We start from the raw sequence: 17,080 nt of genomic DNA on the forward strand, positions 1-17,080 counted from the left end.
CGGGAAAAGGGAGATGGAATTGGTGTCGTCAGCCAGCCAGCCCGAGTCACAGTGAACACCACCGGCACAGGAATAAAAAGTTCGTTCACTCAATTCCCGGTATCGTCATCAACTTGTTGGTGGAATGGATGAGTTTTTCTCTCCCCCCGCCCCGGGTTTGTCGTAGAATCTTGCCGAGATCCGAGCACAGCTTGCACCGTTGGAACATTTCCGCGTGTCCTTCCCTCGAGCGCCAAAATCACTTGACAGGGAGGGAACAAATTCTTTTACCCGTCACCAACCAACATCGTCACTGGTGCACCGGCAAAAGGTTTTTCCGATTTTCGATGTCAACGAGTTTTTCACGAGTTCCGTTGTGTCCCTTCCCCGCTCCCAACACCCGGAAACGTAAGGGAAAAAGCAAGAGCCAGAAATTGCTGGTTGCAAATGGTTCTATTCTGTGGTGGACGAGAACGACACTACCCTACTGTGAGCTTTGAAGGGAGACTACCCCGGGCACGTCCGTGAATTAAGGAAACGAGATTTTATCGTCTGCGTCGTCGTCATCGTGTCGTGCTTTCGGTCGAGTCGGAACGGCAACATACTGCTGCTGCTGCTGCCCTGGAAGATACACTTCCGGGGGCGTATGAGCATTCTCGCGCGATTGGGCGGCTGCAGTTTTGTTTTCCGTGTGTTTCGTGTTCTTTGGCCATAACTACCTAACACCGACAGCCGGTCTAAAATAGTGGGGTTTGTTTGTGTGAGAAACATAAATTGTTATCGACAAGCGCGCACCCGCCAGGAGGGTGGATAGTAGTGTGGTGTACCGTGTTTTGGAATGGCAATCAAGAACTCGCACAATATCGCCAGACCGCCCCCCCCCTCCCTTTACCCGATCGTTTGCAAAGGGACGGCCGTGTGGATATGTGTGTCTGTATGTACCTCAATCGATTGAATAATAGTTAGACCCGTCACCTTAGAAACATCGAGGCAATTGGAAATGGCAAGACAGCTTGTTGTGGTGTGCACACACCCTCTTGCGAAAGATCCGAAACGAAAACTACACTTCCATCTCAATTGGATTGGCGTGTCAGAACATCCGTGGCTTCCTTCCCGCGTGAGAGAAAGCGTACAAAATGTGTCAAACAGCTCTGACCTGTGTTCCGGATATCGGATCCTTGCTTGCCGCTTGAAAGGGAGAGTGTAGAGTCGAAGCGAACGAGGGTTTGATGGTTTGGGTTTGAAACATCCAAGCGATCGAATTCTTCGAAAGGATCTTAGGTCCTTTGCGGGATTTGCTCCAGAATTTTGTGTGGATTATCCCCAAACTGGGCACGGGTTTTTAGTCTAATTCTCTATTTCTTGATATCTGTTGACTAAATCAATTAGTTAACTAAAGCCAGGCTAACAAGAGTTCAAATGCAAAGTATAGAATCTGTACTGAGATATTATTAAGATCTTTTGGACGTACTGCCCTTCTCTTTATACTGCTCTTGATGAGGACGTAGGAGCTTTCGGAGTTCTGTATTCTGTGTTCAACGATCTCAACTTCAATCCTCGTTAGAGTTGGAGAAATCCCATATGTAGACATATTCGGCTTCAATTCTGCACAAAAAAAAGCCCAATCCTCCTAGTCGTCAGTCTGTGGTGACGAAAGATGATGCAGGAATGATTCGAAATGGATCCGTTGTTGTTCCCATTGCCTACCACCACTACACCACAACAGCTAGTGCTTGCTAGAGCATCCAAATGCATACGAAACAGATGCGACACGAACACGGATCGTTCCTGACAGAAACACACAAAGTCATACGAGCAGAGAAGGACATAGTTTGACTCTCAAACTCTAAGCAAAAAAGCATATAAAAGCTTTGTTTCGGTGCAAACTTCCTGCGAGCTTATGTTTGTCCTAAATCGAATATTCATATCAACCCACTCCGGGCTGGCTTATGTCATCTTTATTGTCGTGTTCGAAGTGCAGGATGTGCAAGGAAGAACGCGGCACACCATCGGAGAATGATTTTGGGGGAAAAAGTCTGTCCTTTTCCCGGTGCTCACGTAGGTGTGTGTTCAGCAACCCGATCCACAAAAGTGGAAGGTGTCAGCAATCCTTTGATCGTGTTTTTGTTTGTGTTAAAGATCAGATTTTTGTTACCGTGTACCGAGGTCACCTCCCCCCCCCCCCCCACATCACATACCCTCCAGGATGCCTGGGTATCACTGCTGGAAACAAGGCGGGGTTGGGGAACAATTCAATACACACGTTTTGTTTCGAAGTAATCAATAATTTAACAGCCATTAATTTTTTCTCCATGATGCGCATCATATCCACATGACCGGATCGCTTGTTGTTGGAATGGATGCCAGGACTCCCTCCTTCTTTCTCTCTTTTTTGTGTGTATGTATCAATTGGGGTTATGGAAAGTAAATTGATATCGCTTCTGGGTAAAAATAGAGTAAAATTGGGGTACAACAACGTACCCCACGTATCCATATGGAGGTGTGCTGGGGTTCCTGATGTACAACCAGGATAAAATGGAGCCGAAACAGGACAATGAAACGCCTGCGGAACCCTCAAACTCACAACACACCGCGCGATTGTCCTTTGTATGTCCGGTGAAGCTAATTTAATTTGTACAAAATAATATCGTTACCAATTGCCCACATCAACACACACACACACATGATGCAGTGTGTGTGTGTGTGGAATGTCAACAGCGTGAAACGAGGACCAACAATTGAATTGCCTGTTTCCAAAAGACCAGAACCACCCCATTGACCATGGCCGAGTGTGTTGGGAGGATGGCAAACGAGGACAAAACACGGTTCAACATTCCAAACGTTCCACACCAAGCACTACATTATCGGCATTGGCATCTCGCACCGCTTTGTCCAATATGTGCGTTGCTGTGTGTGTGTAAACTCTGGACACATTTTCCTTTCCATTTTTTTGTGGCTATTAGTTCCTCCTCCTATGAAGTGCCAAATGTGCCAAATTCATCGTGTCATTTAATAAAATTGTCAAAACTTGCTGACTGCGTTTTTCCTCTCACTTTTGGGGGGGGGGGGGGGGGGGGGGCGGTTTCATTCATTCCTTTACCGGTGTACCGTTTGGTTCGGTCCCTTTATGCGTTTTGCAGGGATTTTTCCTCGATGGTATAGTTATAGGAACACACAACTTGCTCAAAGTTGACTTTGAAAGGGAGAAAAATGGTCGGAAAAACGAAAGAGAAAGAACAGAGTAGTATCAATATGGCCAGTTTTCCCTCTACTCATTGGCAAAATGTCTATGCTGGTTGCTGGTATACACGCACACACTTACAAGTGCACACAGGACAGCCCACCGTGTGGTTACGACGTGGAACGAATCGAATAATTTTATTTGACAGACCAAAGCAACTGAATCCGGTCCACCGTTCCCGGTCCCTACTACTGCTCTTGTCGCATCCATTTCACTCTCTCCGGCACGTATTTTCCTTTTTTTCTGAGGGGGTTCTATTGAATGTTGGAAAATGGATAAAAAATAGTAAACGGGAGAGACAGAGGATCAAACAGTTTTGCAAACAGATCCTCCGCTATAGAAAGCAGGAGGGGGTATGATAATGGACGCAAGGATTCGGAGGGACATTCGAAGGGGTTGCTTTTACTACACACAGGGTTCCGCCAGTGTAGCTGGAGTGGAGAATATGGAATGTTGCGTGCCTGTATGTGTGTTTAAGGATGGATTTTTGCTGGATAAATGGTTTTGCGAATGAAAATTCCACTTCACAGGCGCGCAGGCATTTTGACGTTTGGCTTTTTTTTGCGTAATTTTTTTTTTACCATTCAACTCAATCTCGGCAAACCACCAACGCTGCTGCTTCAATCCAGACAGGAAACACAACCAAACAAATGGGCATTGAGAGGGTGTACCGGGCTGCAGGATGGATGGGATTTTGCATTGAATAAAATTCCAACAGTTGTGTGCGCCCGCTGATCTTCAGTTATTCCCTGGGACAAAAGGGAAGGGATAGCTCCCAAACATGGCTGCAATAGGATTGCAAGGCCTTTTTTTTCCATCCAAAATCAAACTATTATCCTCTCCTTCTCCTTGTGCATTTACTCCAGTGCAAAAGTTCGAGTTTTACCTCGCACAAACAACAAGTGAATTGATTCAATTTGTTTTTTGCCCCACCGCGCATGGTTCACGGGGAATTTAATTCGAATGATGGAATTGCAATATTGATACCGGTGAGTAGGCGCACCGGATCTCGATATAGAACCCCCGGACACCGCCGCCAATCTGTTTTCATTCCTGTTAATTTACTCCGAAAATCTTCCCGTTTATCTCTCGACCCAGTAAACATAACGACGGCAATCCGATTTTATGAGCCTGTCGAGAGCAATTGAACCATTTCGCATGATCGCCATGCGTGGCGGTTTTTTCTTCTAGAACATGCTTGTGCTTGTGTGTCAATCCGATTTCATCAAAGAAGCATCCCAACGGTTAAACTCTTTCGGGAGAAGATTTGATGTGATCTGAGCACCAGATTATCATCCGCTCTTCTAGTAGGTAGGTTAGGTAGTAGTAGGGTAGGTTTCGACGACAAAATGGGGGAAAATTCGCCACGTATAAGCCCATGCTACCGAACGCAGGATACCTTTTTTTTTATTCATGGAATCCGTTTTTCCAGCGCATTAAGGATCGATAGGGAGAGAGCGACGCGCCAGAATTGATCCTGTCTCTTTTCTTCCATTTTGTTTTCCATCATATCAGCGACTGTCTCGCTCGGTTTTCTTTGTTCCCGATGGAAATGGCGAAGTTCCGCATCCGTGTGTATCCTTGCGACTTGGGAAAGGATGGTCTCTCTCTCTTTCTCGCTCGCTCTCACAGCAACTCCATTTTTGTTTCTCGTGTTGCAAAATTTGTTATCCTTGTTCCTTGGCGAATCTCGCTCTCTCTCTCCCGTTATATCACTCTCGCTTTCTCTCGTTCGCAACATAATTTAGTGTCTCACTCTTTCAAAGTCCTTTCCATGATGGCAGCCTTCTGCTTCCTATCTACAAGTCATTTTCATGCCTTTTTCCCTATGTGTGTTAGGGAAAACGGTTGGTCCGTGTGGGGGCGCGCACAGATAGGAACGGGTCTCGTTATGCTTCCGGCAGCCAAGTACCGACGTTTTCACTCCATTATGATGATGATATATCTATCTCGTGCGCCGTCGTGTGCATGTGTCCTGTCCATGGGTATCTATATCGACCAATAATTTCATCCCTCATGGTGTGGTGGTGTTTCAGGACCCTTTCTGGGCGTGGAGAGACGGCCAGGGGGGAGGATGCGCCGGGATATCGGATAATATTTTATCGCTTTTTTTTTGGGGGTAGCAGTACTTCTGGCTTATCTGACTCGTGGCTTTTGTGGGCAATACAAAAGTCCTCATGAAAGAAAGAAAAATGGAGGATGATGGTTATGCTTATCCCTTCCTGAAATGGTGCTGAAATATCTCGTCAGTAAAAATAATCTTCCAAAAATCTCTCATCGTGTATGTCCTCCCCTCAAACCCCCCTCTTTCTGGGAGGCTTGATATGATGCTTTTCGAATCAATATTGTGTCGTCATGTGTCGGCTTTTGAAGATTGGTTTTTTGCTCCATCGTGTGGCGTGTGTGTGCCTGCGCCGAACATATCGTTGCCGTTTGGTACAAACTCTTTGACGAAAAAGGCAAGACAGAGAGGGAGAGAGAGAGAGAGAACATTGGAAGGAAAAATCGAACGGGCAAATGTCTGACAACGACGACAGTGATTGAGTGCCGAATTGCGGACAAAATGTTTGTGTGTTGTATTTTTATTAATAAACTACACCGGAACGCCGCCACCGGGTGTTTCGGTAGTCGCGTCGTCGTCACTGTGGTGCTTTACGGGGCCGTTTGCTCCATCATACACAGACACGCATACCGTACATAAAACATATGTCATTTCCTTCAAATTGTGGCTTTCGTTCCTTCTCTTGACGTTGTCTCTCGCTCGCTCACTCGCAGCAACCTAGACACGCGAAATTGGGCACCGGATGTAGCCTTTTTAGTTAAGCGAGCCGCATACCAAACACCTAATGGAGTGAAACAACCGCGTCTTCCTTCCGTTTTGGATTGGTTTTTGGTGAGGGTGGCCATAAGACGGGCGTGTGTCAAGAGGGGGAGGATTGGAGTGGGTTTTATGTGAAGAATGCGCCAACCGAATGGCAATCGAAAATTGGTGAGTGTGTGTGTGTGAAGCACACAGGATTAGTGGGATAGTGTTGTGTGTGCGGGCCCCCGAGTGCAAGCGAGAAGGAACTCACCGTGAACATTTGTGGTATTTCGAAAACGGTCACCACCCCGTAATTGGATGAAGGGAATTTAAGTGGCGAATGATACATTTTCCGCTTCTTCGCGTCCATTCCTTCTGCATTTTCTCCCTCTCTCCCTCTCTCCTAGTGTTTGTTTGTCGTGTTTGGAGGTTATTTGTGAAATGCGATTTACTGACACCACCAACAACGTCATCTCCCCCTCGCAATTCAAAAGTTACCCCCCTCCCCCCCCCCCAAAGCAAGAGGGATGAAGTGGCGGTGGAATGCTTTTGAAGATAATATGGCTACCAATGAGGGCATGTCAATGGCGAGAGATAGAGAAGGGTTAATTTGCCAGTCGGAAGCGATTAACCTACCGCGGGGGGAGTTGGCCAAACTAGAATGGACAGGAGGTAATTTGCCTCTTAAAAGTTGTGTAGAAACAAAAGGCCCTATTGGGGGGTTGGGTTAGTATGCGTGAAGAGAAAGCATTGTGTTTTTCTATGGCAGCAACTTAAGTTTTAAAGGGACATCTGTTGCATTTGTGTAACGATTGAATTCTCAAATAAAAGGTCCTGGACATATTTTGTGGAGGTTGAACGCCATGAAGTTGTAGCTGTAATTGAAGTTTGTTGCAATATTCTAACTAGAAATAATACCAGCTTTTATGCAGCCATCTACTTCGAATGCTTCGAGAACTTCTTGGACTGCTCAGGGTTGAGCACGTCCCGTAGACATTGCCAATCCGTTTCCAGGAAACTCAATCCCCGGCTAGATTGCTCCATCCACGGCTGCATCCGATCTCCAACAGGTTTGACTCCACTTGATCCAGCCAATGAGCTCGCTGTGTTCCTCTACGCCTCATGCCTGACGCTGACGAGCAACTTCTTGGTGGGTCATGAGTCCTCATCATGTGCCCAAGCCAACGTATCCTTCCGGCTTTGACTACCGTCCTTAGATAAGATAGCACCCGCCACTCGAAAATGGCGAGTGCATTGGCGTCCTTCGTCAGCATAGTCCAGAACTCGTACCCGTAGAGGACTACCGGACGTAGCAAGATGTGGTTAATCGTACATTTCGTGTATTGTTGGAGTCTTCTGGATCGCAGGAGTATGTAGAGTCCGTAGTAAGCACGATTCCCCTGAACAATGCGCATTCGGATTTCACTGCTTACGTTGCTGTCCGAAGTTACGATCGTACCAAGGTAGCAGAACTCCTCTTCCACCTCGAGATCGTCACCGTCAACTGATACTCTCCGGGGGCTTTATCACGGTTAGAGCCTCTGGCAAGCAGGTATTTTGGCTTCATCGCATTGATGCTCAATCCAATTCTATTAGCCTCTCGTTTCTGTGGGGTGCAGGCATCGCACCCACACATCACCCACATGTTGTTTCGAGGACATCTTCTTTATTTTTTGATAACGTTTTAATACTTGAATAATAGGTCCTTTGGGTCCTTGGGTTGGGTGGTAGTTGGGCTTCAGGATCTATTCTTGCAAATTCTTTTGCAACACTTATTCAACTAGTAATAATATTAACGATTATAGAAACTTCACAACTTAATAGTAATATAATCAATATTCTTCTGGCCTCTATAATTATTGATAGAGTTTATTTTTCTTCATTCTGAAGGACATTCCCTTTCGAATTGTGGTATGCATCCTAGATTGTTTAGCAAGGCCCTTTTCTTTTAAACGCGCTGCAATTACAAAAGTAAACAAAAAAGACATCCAACGGTAACGAACTGAATGAAAGTCAGCAGTTGAAAGAGACCCCTAGAGAGAGGGAGAGAATCTGGTGGCCATGCAACGATGATAATGGGGTCGAGCCCCGCTAGTGGATAATTAGAGAGCACTATCATCATCATCATCATCATCATTCCAAACTCACCAAACGTCGTAAGTAGCGCCTGAGGCGGGAACGCCTGTCGGGATTGTGGAGCAAAAAGAAAAGCAAAAAAAAAAACAGAGAAGAGACACAAACTGAGCAAGAACTAAAGAAAACGATCACTTAAAACAGAACTTGGAAAAGAATGGAAATTATGCGCAATCGAAGCAATGGAAGCTCTCCCTCAGACCGGGGCGATGAAAACGGGCATATTATCTTTTGCTACAGCGTTCGCGAAGCTTAAAACGCCCAAAGGAGTGCGCGCACTCGAGCCTTGGCATCATCATCACCGTTGGGTCGTCTTTTTTTTTTTTGCTCGCGCGCCTTGCCTTCCCTCGAGAATTTACGCCTCCGTGTGCGTGGTTCCCTCTGCTTTCGCGAAGCAGCAACGCAAAGCGAAACAAGCGATAAGGAAGGATGGTTGAAAGGGAGGGAGACAAAAAAAGATGTTAAGAAGAAAGGTAAATCGACCGTCAACGAGGTGTATTGCGGAGTTGTGCTGGCTGGCGGCTTCGCGGAGCAAAAGAAAAAGGTGCAAATGGAAATCTGAACCGCGACCGTGCCGCGGCTCATATATTTCTGATGGGCGCGCCCGGGATTGTCGGTTAATTATGTAAATGATCATCAACCGAATGGAAGCGAAGGAGAAGGACGGAAAGATGCAGAGGAAGGGACCGATGGGCAATGGGAGGGAGGGATTTCGAAATGATATCCGTTATCTGCTCGTGTCCGATATGATATGCACGTGAGGTGGCTGGTGATGGGATTATAAATGTGATCACCGGTCATCACCATCATTATCCGGGTGAGGTACAGCGGGAAAGAGCGCGGGTTTGGGTAGGCTGATCTTGACGTCGTGAAACGTCGCCATTATCGTACCCATTGGCAATTCCGAAATGACGTGACGTGACGTTCGCTCGGTCCCAACATCTTAATAGAGGAGTGGCCTGGTCGGCGTAAGGAGAGTGAAAAAGAGATCTACCGTATCGAGAGCGAGAGAGGGACCTGAAGCACCAGAGGAAGAAGTTTTGGTTAATTTAGTTGTTTTTTTTAAAGCCGCTTCTATAATTAGGATAACGAATAATTATGACGTAAGGTTGTGAAATGTCACAAAAAAGAAAAAAAAACCGCGAAATGGCGTTACTTTTGATATAAAAAAAAATGGCAAGCTCACTGACGCAGAGTGCGATAAGAACGTTCTGCCGTGTTAATATAGGAAACATCTGTGTTGCTCAGCTGCTCAGCTGCTGCTGCTGCTGCTGGGTCGGGGAAGATGTTGCCGACAAAAGACGCTCAAACGCCAGATAGTGTCACACATGTGTCAAGTTGTTAGTTAAACTGAGTTTAAAATTCATAGGACTTTTGGTGGGGAGGAGAACATCGTTTCGCGAACAAGTGTGGAACATTATTTTGCACGTGATTAAACAGAGGTTAGGCACAGCAGAGCTGTCGTGTGGCCTGACTAGTCGTTCGAGTCGTTAAGTGACACTTTTTCGTAGATACAGCAGATACAGTGTGGTGCTGTCGCCACACCTTTGCTGTTAACGCCTTTGCTCAAATTAGCAAACTGTTTTACCAGTGTAGCATGTGGTGGTGGGCCCCTCTTAAACAGCTCGTCGTTGTGTTGATGGATGCTGGTAGTAACAAGTGTTTCTTAATTCGCTGCTATGAGCTAACCGAATGGAGATGATAGAAGGAGGTGATTTGCATTGAGAAGGATGTATTTGAAAGCGGCCTGGCCGTTTTCCTTAAATTCTAATCTTATGTCTAGCTTAACAATTCATTAAACTTATATCCTATTTGGAGGGTAGACATTTCCTTCTCCCTCAATTCAAGTGCACCATATCCCGTGGTTATTGTGCCGTGGAGACTTGCAACTGGTTTCCAAGAAAAACTCCGTTGTTGCGGATACTTTGTGGTGTTCGCCACTCCATATCGTTGGTCCAGCATTTGGATATTGTGGCTAGCGGGGCCCCTCCTTCGGCAGAACGCGCTACAGTAGCATCTAACACACCTAATCCAAACCTAATTCAATTGGTTCAGAGATCCAATGTTGGCGCTGGCAAACCTGACGCCTGCAAAACGCATGGAGCCGATAGCCACAATAACCTTGTACGATCCCCTAGACCAATTTTTATTGATTCTGGGGCCGAAATAGTGACTTGCGCATGTGGATGTCACCGTTGCGAGCTATTTATCTGATCTGGTCAAATCAAATCAAATCCAAATGGTTGTTTAAAGTATCTGAAGAGTTCTAGAGACATTTGACTCTTGGCTGCTTCTTGGCTTAACGACCTACTAGGTCACGACGGTCATCAAATAGCTTGGCTAGATTTGCCCGAAACCAAGCAGTTGGATAGTCAGTCATCGCTACGGGGGAACGGTCCGGATGAGATTTGAACCCCGGTCCTGCCGTTTGAAGACCGGCGTCGTTGTCGCCTACACCACCGGATCAATCCTTTGACACTTGATTCATTCGCATTAAATTCTAGCTCGATTTGCCGTATCAAATGTGACACTCTATTGCTTGAGCATACTGAACGATCATCACATCAGCTCCACCATAGAATGGAAAGGTGTTTGAGGTGACAATTCAATAAAACTCTCGCTCCATCATCGTTTTCATTGTTGACTCGAAGGGGCAAACGCACACACTAAATCAGCAAAGCGTGTCCTCCGTTCCGTTTTTAACAAGCGATGAAAAGAGAAGATTGAATTGATGACGGGATCTTTTGAAGGAGAAGGAAAGGAGGGTAAAAGGTGTATAAAGGAGGGGTTTATAAGCATTCAAGAAACCACGCGCATCGTTTACGCGCTGCCTCATAGCTGCGCGAACGTTTTCGACGGTCTAATATGGCTTGGGGCCTCGACGACGACGACGACGAGTGCGTGTTTGTGTGACGGTTGGGTGCATTTTCAACAAATTAGCTGCATAATCAATAACAAGCGGAGTTGGCATCTTGGCAAAAGATGCTTGTTTGAGGTCGGTTCTCGGGTCGGTTGAATGGTTTTTTTTGCGTAAAACGCTGGAACACAACGCGAGCGCACACTCTCCCCCCCTCCCCTTCCACCGGTCATCGTTTCACACTTAGTCAGAACGATTAGTGTGCAGCAAAACGAAGCGCCAACGCGTTGGAAGATGATGATGGTACATCACCTCGTGTCAGTTGCGCAAAACCAGCAACAACCGGAGGGGCTCATCTTTCACTTTCAGAAACGAGCGAAAAGAAGACCCTTCAACCACTATTTTTTTTTGTTGCATGAATTGCTCTCTTGCCGTGCCGTTTTACCGTCTAACCCTGTCTAAGAGGTGGCTGTCACATCATCTGCTGTCAGTGCTACTGTGTGTGCGTTACATAGCGGTGTAGGTACGGTGGGCATAAAAATCCCTGCCTCGCATGTCTGGTTCGTTAAAATTAGTCTGCAGATTGAACCTTAGCTGCTTTTGGTACGCTGTGCGGCGTTTCTTTCAATTTTTTGTTGTGCCCTCCTTTGGTTTCTCATTCCACCTTTGGCCTTCTCAAGGATCATCACCCGGATAGCCGGTGATCCAGCAGCAGCAGTCTTCTCTTCTTCCGAGAATATCGAGATTGCATCCAGCCGTAATAAGTGTAGCGAGGAGGTATGAGACCAAAGCCACCACAACCAGATAACCTCTTGGTACAATGTTGCGTTCTCTCGTGTTTTTTGTGGATGGAAAAAAAGAGTCTCCGATTACAGTAAGCGCACGCTAATAAGCCGCAGATAGGTCACAACAGATATATTGGTGGTTGAGTTATGAAGGAGATGGTTCGTCGGTTCATCACGTTTCTTCTGGTGCCTAATATATGAGGATCGTTTCTGCTAGAGACGCACCATCGTTAAAGCATTTAGGATTCTCTCTCCGGGATATCGGAAGATTTATATCTACGGATGAAGTTGCTAAAGTGTCTGCTCCAATATAAAAATGGTACTACTTTATTTTACGTACTATTTCTCCGTAGATTGAAATATGGTTTCCTCTACCATGTGGCGTTAATCGAATCACCAGAAGTCGAAAGACTTCACAGTCGCGCACACCGAAAGGTAGAGGCCAAACGGCTTAATCGCCGAGCTTCAGCCTGACTTGGGGATGACCTTCTAAATCATTCGGCTAGTTGCTTCGGCTTGCTGACCGTATTCGTGCCCGTTACCCATTCGGGGTGAACTTCTGCTCGCGAAATCCCACCACCAAACGGATAAATGGTTTCCGGAAAATTTATAGATCCTAATGCACCCTTCAGGTGTGTTGCTACACCAAGGTGCTGCTCTGGATGTGCTCTCCGGTCACTAATCATTCGGTAGATTTGGGCCGGTCTTAGGTTAGTCTCCCACTTGCTCTACTGGAAGGCATCGGATCTGGCTAGGATAACACGTCCTCCACAAAACGCTACCAGATGCTACTCTGCCTTAAAAATCTAGTCGCATAAGGGAGAGAGAGAGAGAAAGCGCCGGGACAAAGTGTAATGAAAATTCACTGACCACAAAGTCGACTCTGTTTGCAGGAGAGACTATATGCGAAGGGTGGCAAGATTTATGTAGCCTTACACTCGGTGGCATTATGGCGGGGAGCTTGCACTGTTGTACGCTGTAGTACTTAATTCTCGCTTGGCACACACACACACACAGTGGTTGGGCCTCATCGGTTCTGTGAGCCAAAAACGAGGCGCTGCTTTTAAACGGCTACTATCGGAAGTTTGATCATTAAATGGGAAGCTAAGCGTGGCCGTAAGGGAGGAACCTTCTTCTCCTGTGCAAGACTTACTGATTTTCGTTGCAAATTGTCGACTGCGAGCGGCAAAATGAACACGAAAATTTGCTCGCTTTTTCCTTTTTCCGGTGGTAAATTTCACGCTGGTACAATTTCATCGTCGGCGTAAGCTGGCGAGATTTTGCCGTAACTTTGCTTCATTAGCGGTGTACGAAGCACGGATGAAGTTGGCACAGTTAAAGTTCCCCGGTGTCATTTCTCTTGGCTCGTTGAAGCTTCCCGGCACATACAAAACCGTACCTACACACACACACACGCGCGTGTATGGTGGATGAGCACGATTTGTGGTTGATGACAACCGAAACATGGTAGTGTAACGTACGTGGTCCACGTACCATCGTTGACAAGTTGGTTTGCTGCTACATGGGATGATGTTCACCCCGGGCGTATGTGGCATGCGCCTGACGGTGCATTGCTACTTGCTATTCTGCTCACGATGCTACGGTGTTCCAATTCATCACTAATTTGGTATGAGAGCCAGCGAGAAAAGGGACACACGGGGTGAAGGGCGCAAGGATAGAGGCGACAAATTCCTTCATCGCCGAGGAAACAGCGATGCGTTTGTTTTCTTTGGGTAATTAAGATTTTTCAACGTCAATTGCGGCGTGTAATAAATTACATACTCTCCCCCCCCATCACTAAGGCAAAACTAAGGGAGGGGAAGAGGGAGCTGTGTTGGGGTGAAATGCTTCGTTATGGGAATTTCTTCTTCGCTTCCCATTTGCCGTGTGTCACACACCAACTGTGACCGGACCAGGCGCAAGAACGCATAGAAAAACTGTATAACAAGCGACGTTATTGTCGACGTTCGTGTTGTTGCTGGTTTTGTTGGCGGCCGTTCCGTTGGCGAAACAAATTCCTCGTATTAAACTCTGCCGTAGGACGCACGAGTGAGAACTCGTTCAAACGGTGTAGAACATGACAAGCATATTATGGCGCACCCCGTTGAGGGGGGACACATGCTCGCTCTCTCTATACTTGGGTTGGGTGCTAAATTAGTCGCTGGCAGGTCGCTATGCGCTGAGCGAATATTATTAAGTCGGTAGAAAAGCTACCCCCGCCACTAATAGAGTTGATCTATCTTTGGGCGTTCTTTTCGGTGGCATCGTTTTCGCGTTCCGGTTCGGATTGTTTGCTTTATGGCGCTTGTGAGATAATCTGTGATTTTGTGCGCCAACACTGAGTTATGTGGTCGTCATGTGCGTCTTGGTACAATGATGTGTAAGGTGTGTGTGTGCTCTTAAAATTGCATTTGTTAGATTATTACGGCTCTACTTTGCGTTACAAGCAGCATTTTATTTCGCTTTGAACAAGCTGAAAGAAGCTGATTAAGAGAAGTATTTGTCTGGAATGTTTCCATTCCGGTTGAGCGCCCGGAGATAATTGATTCTAAACACTCGCTCTCAGCAACTTATCCGCGTGTACCTACATGCCGACTTTGCTATGCGAAGGAGCGATTCGTTCGCTTTTTAAATTGTGTATCACAACAAAATTAAGGGAGTCTGAGCTGCCGTACCAGCCTTAGTGCGGTTGGTTAAATCACCCTACGAAAAGAACAACCAACCATGGACTGAGGACCTTTTTACACGGTCGACCTAATCGTTCCAGTTAGCAACCCGTGTTGGGCGTGCTACCGTGTTACACACGTAACGCTGTGCGCCACCACTTATGGGTGGCAAGGCGGCATGAATGTGTAAGCGAAAAATCGATTCCCAAGCGCAGGGTGTGTGTGGAGTGCGCGAGCCTCCGTAATCGAAGGCTCATTTGTTCGTCACTTCATCACACACATCACAACACGCACCGGTGTTGAGGTTTTTGCCTGATTGTCAAAGCAGTGTACGGTTGTACGGCGGGTTTTCGACGGGGTGGAGAGTTGGCGAACGATTCTGAAGGATAGTGCGGAACAGAAGGAAGGGAAAAAGGTATGTTTCACATGCTTTTCAGTAGCTAGTCAACCGGTCTCCTCTCCTGTCAGCTCAGTCAGTCACTCAGTCAGTCAGTCAGGACGGGGCAAAAACCAAAGTGGCAGTACGAAAGAAAACCGCGAAGAAGTAAAGCCCCCATGTCGGCGAGCGAAGCAAAAAAAGCATAAAAACGGTACCACTCTGCAGCACGCCAGGGCCACATGGTAGGCAGTAGAGTAGCGCACAGAAGGGAGTACTCAAGCTCAAGCTGCTTGGTGGGTCGGACCTTTAGACAAGCCGTTAATATGCGCACGGAATGTCGGTCTTCTATTCATTCTGTGATACATACTTTGAGCCTTTTAACCGCTGTGGGTCACATAAAAGTAGTGACCACCACCTATTATCCCCCCCTAGCACTGAAAGGGAGAAGGGAAATGTTTTTCACGGAATGGCCACCTGCATGGTTTTTATTTACTCTACTTTTGTATTTGAGAGTATGTGGACGAGCACCACCATCAGTAGGCTCTCTGGGGCGTATGTAGGGGACGCCTTTTGGTTTGAGGTGCATTTTCACATCGTCGTCGTCTTCGTTGGTTCGCACGTCAGTGGAGACGAGTTCCAACCTTTCAGCGAGAAGGCTGACGTTATTGCCGGTTTGTCAAACTCTGAAAATAGTGGAATTCGTCTCCGAACCGTAACATTATCGGAGTTCGGATGGGATCACCATCATTAGAGGTAATCTTGTAAACTTTACCAGGGAACAGATTTTGCATAGGACGATACAGATCACGTGAAATTCTTCCCGGACATCCCGGAGAAAGAGCAGTTTGAAAAACGTTTTTCCCAGGTAATAAAGCAGCCATGTTGTAGTCGTGTGGACATCTTTTTTTGAGGTCGAAAAGTTCGTTGAGGAACTTAAGGCTCTATAGGCACTTCATTAGCGTGGAACGAACTTCAAATCGATATACGAAGATGTCTTTGTGGTATATCGAGTTGATGAGACACCGTGTTTAGGTTGTCATCATTAGAACCCAAACTATTGCGCTTCACCATCTCATCAATCCCAGCTGAAGGGAGGAAGTTTAACTTGGGCCTCGTGTTTTGCTTCCCATTAAGAAATCTGGCTGTGGAAGACAACTACCTACAGTACGTTCTCTACTCTTTATCACCTCCCCCCCAAAAAAAAGAAGGTTAACTCAACACCCAGAGCACACGGGATCTCCGGGGTAAAGCGGTTAATGAAGATGTATACATCGATCGTCACCTCATCCACACAAAACGGCACCCCGGCAGCCCTGTGGTCTCGACATCATTTGCACTTGCTAGTGGGACGTAAAATGTCACCGGTAGCAGCAGCAGCAGCAACAGCATCATCACCATGATTGCCTTCATCGTCGTCGTTATCGGAAGCCGGTTTCGCGATGGCAGGTCGCGGCAATCGTCGACTTCTCTTGTGACTGTTCCGACGCTTAAAATGGCAAAAGACATTAACGGTAATTATGCGTGTGTGCTTGTGTGTACCTACCCCTGCGGGGTTGGTGGGGCCTCTAGCTCGAAATGGTCCATCCCATCATCACCACCGGGTGGGGTTCAGTCAATGTTTCGGTATACACGCTCTTCAGAGTGCGTGGACACTCCAAGCACTTGGTTGATGCATCGGAGTTATATCTGCGCCTCGTCGCTTTGTGTGCACGTGTGTATATATATATAATAAAAATGGTATAAATTGCAACCTGCCATGCAAACGCGCGCGCACACATCCCATTCGCGCTGTACAGCTTGTGATGTGTGTCTTCTTTGGGTATTGAGGTGCTCCCAAGCGGTGTTGCTGGTGATAAATTTTCACTGCCTTCGCACTTAATCTTAGTGCAAATTTGTGCCGCTTGATTATTTACTCTCATAATCGGCCCAGTAAAACAAAAATAGGAGGCAACAGGATCGGAAAGCCTGCGTTTAAAGAGAAACGACGCGAGAGATCCAATCAAACAAACCTGAGGGAGGAGGAGATATGGTGGCCAACGTTAGAGTAGTTTCTTAAAATTAATCTCCTCATATTACTGTGTGGCCACGGAACGTGTCGTTTTCTCCAACAGAGGGTAGTAGAACCACCGGATGAATGGTCTCCGTTTATGGCTGGTGGTTTGTTTAAAACTGTATGTTTGTTTGTCCAAAGCACGAAGCGTAAATCTCGCTGTGAAAGAGAGTCCCGGCACCTACAT

At 46.6% G+C, this 17,080-nt stretch overlaps 3 protein-coding genes across 10 annotated transcripts in view; all 3 read right to left on the reverse strand.

Moving 5' to 3' along the window:
- The window catches only part of LOC126561524 (basic proline-rich protein-like), a 360,034-nt gene that overhangs the window by 314,144 nt on the left and 28,810 nt on the right, over positions 1–17,080 (reverse strand). The window lies entirely within an intron of this gene.
- The window catches only part of LOC126563429 (transmembrane protein 258), a 497,437-nt gene that overhangs the window by 149,664 nt on the left and 330,693 nt on the right, over positions 1–17,080 (reverse strand). The window lies entirely within an intron of this gene.
- The window catches only part of LOC126562245 (protein henna), a 754,155-nt gene that overhangs the window by 118,195 nt on the left and 618,880 nt on the right, over positions 1–17,080 (reverse strand). Inside the window, exon 6 of one of the 7 annotated variants that reach the window (XM_050218695.1) lies at positions 16,402–16,412. The exons of the other annotated variants lie outside the window; for them this stretch is intronic. The gene's annotated coding sequence lies outside the window, so the exon portion shown is untranslated. Of the gene's footprint in view, positions 1–16,401; positions 16,413–17,080 lie in introns of those variants that run through there. 7 annotated transcript variants of the gene reach the window in all.

Source organism: Anopheles maculipalpis, chromosome 3RL (genome assembly GCF_943734695.1).
Source record: "Anopheles maculipalpis chromosome 3RL, idAnoMacuDA_375_x, whole genome shotgun sequence".
NCBI lineage: Eukaryota > Metazoa > Arthropoda > Insecta > Diptera > Culicidae > Anopheles > Anopheles maculipalpis.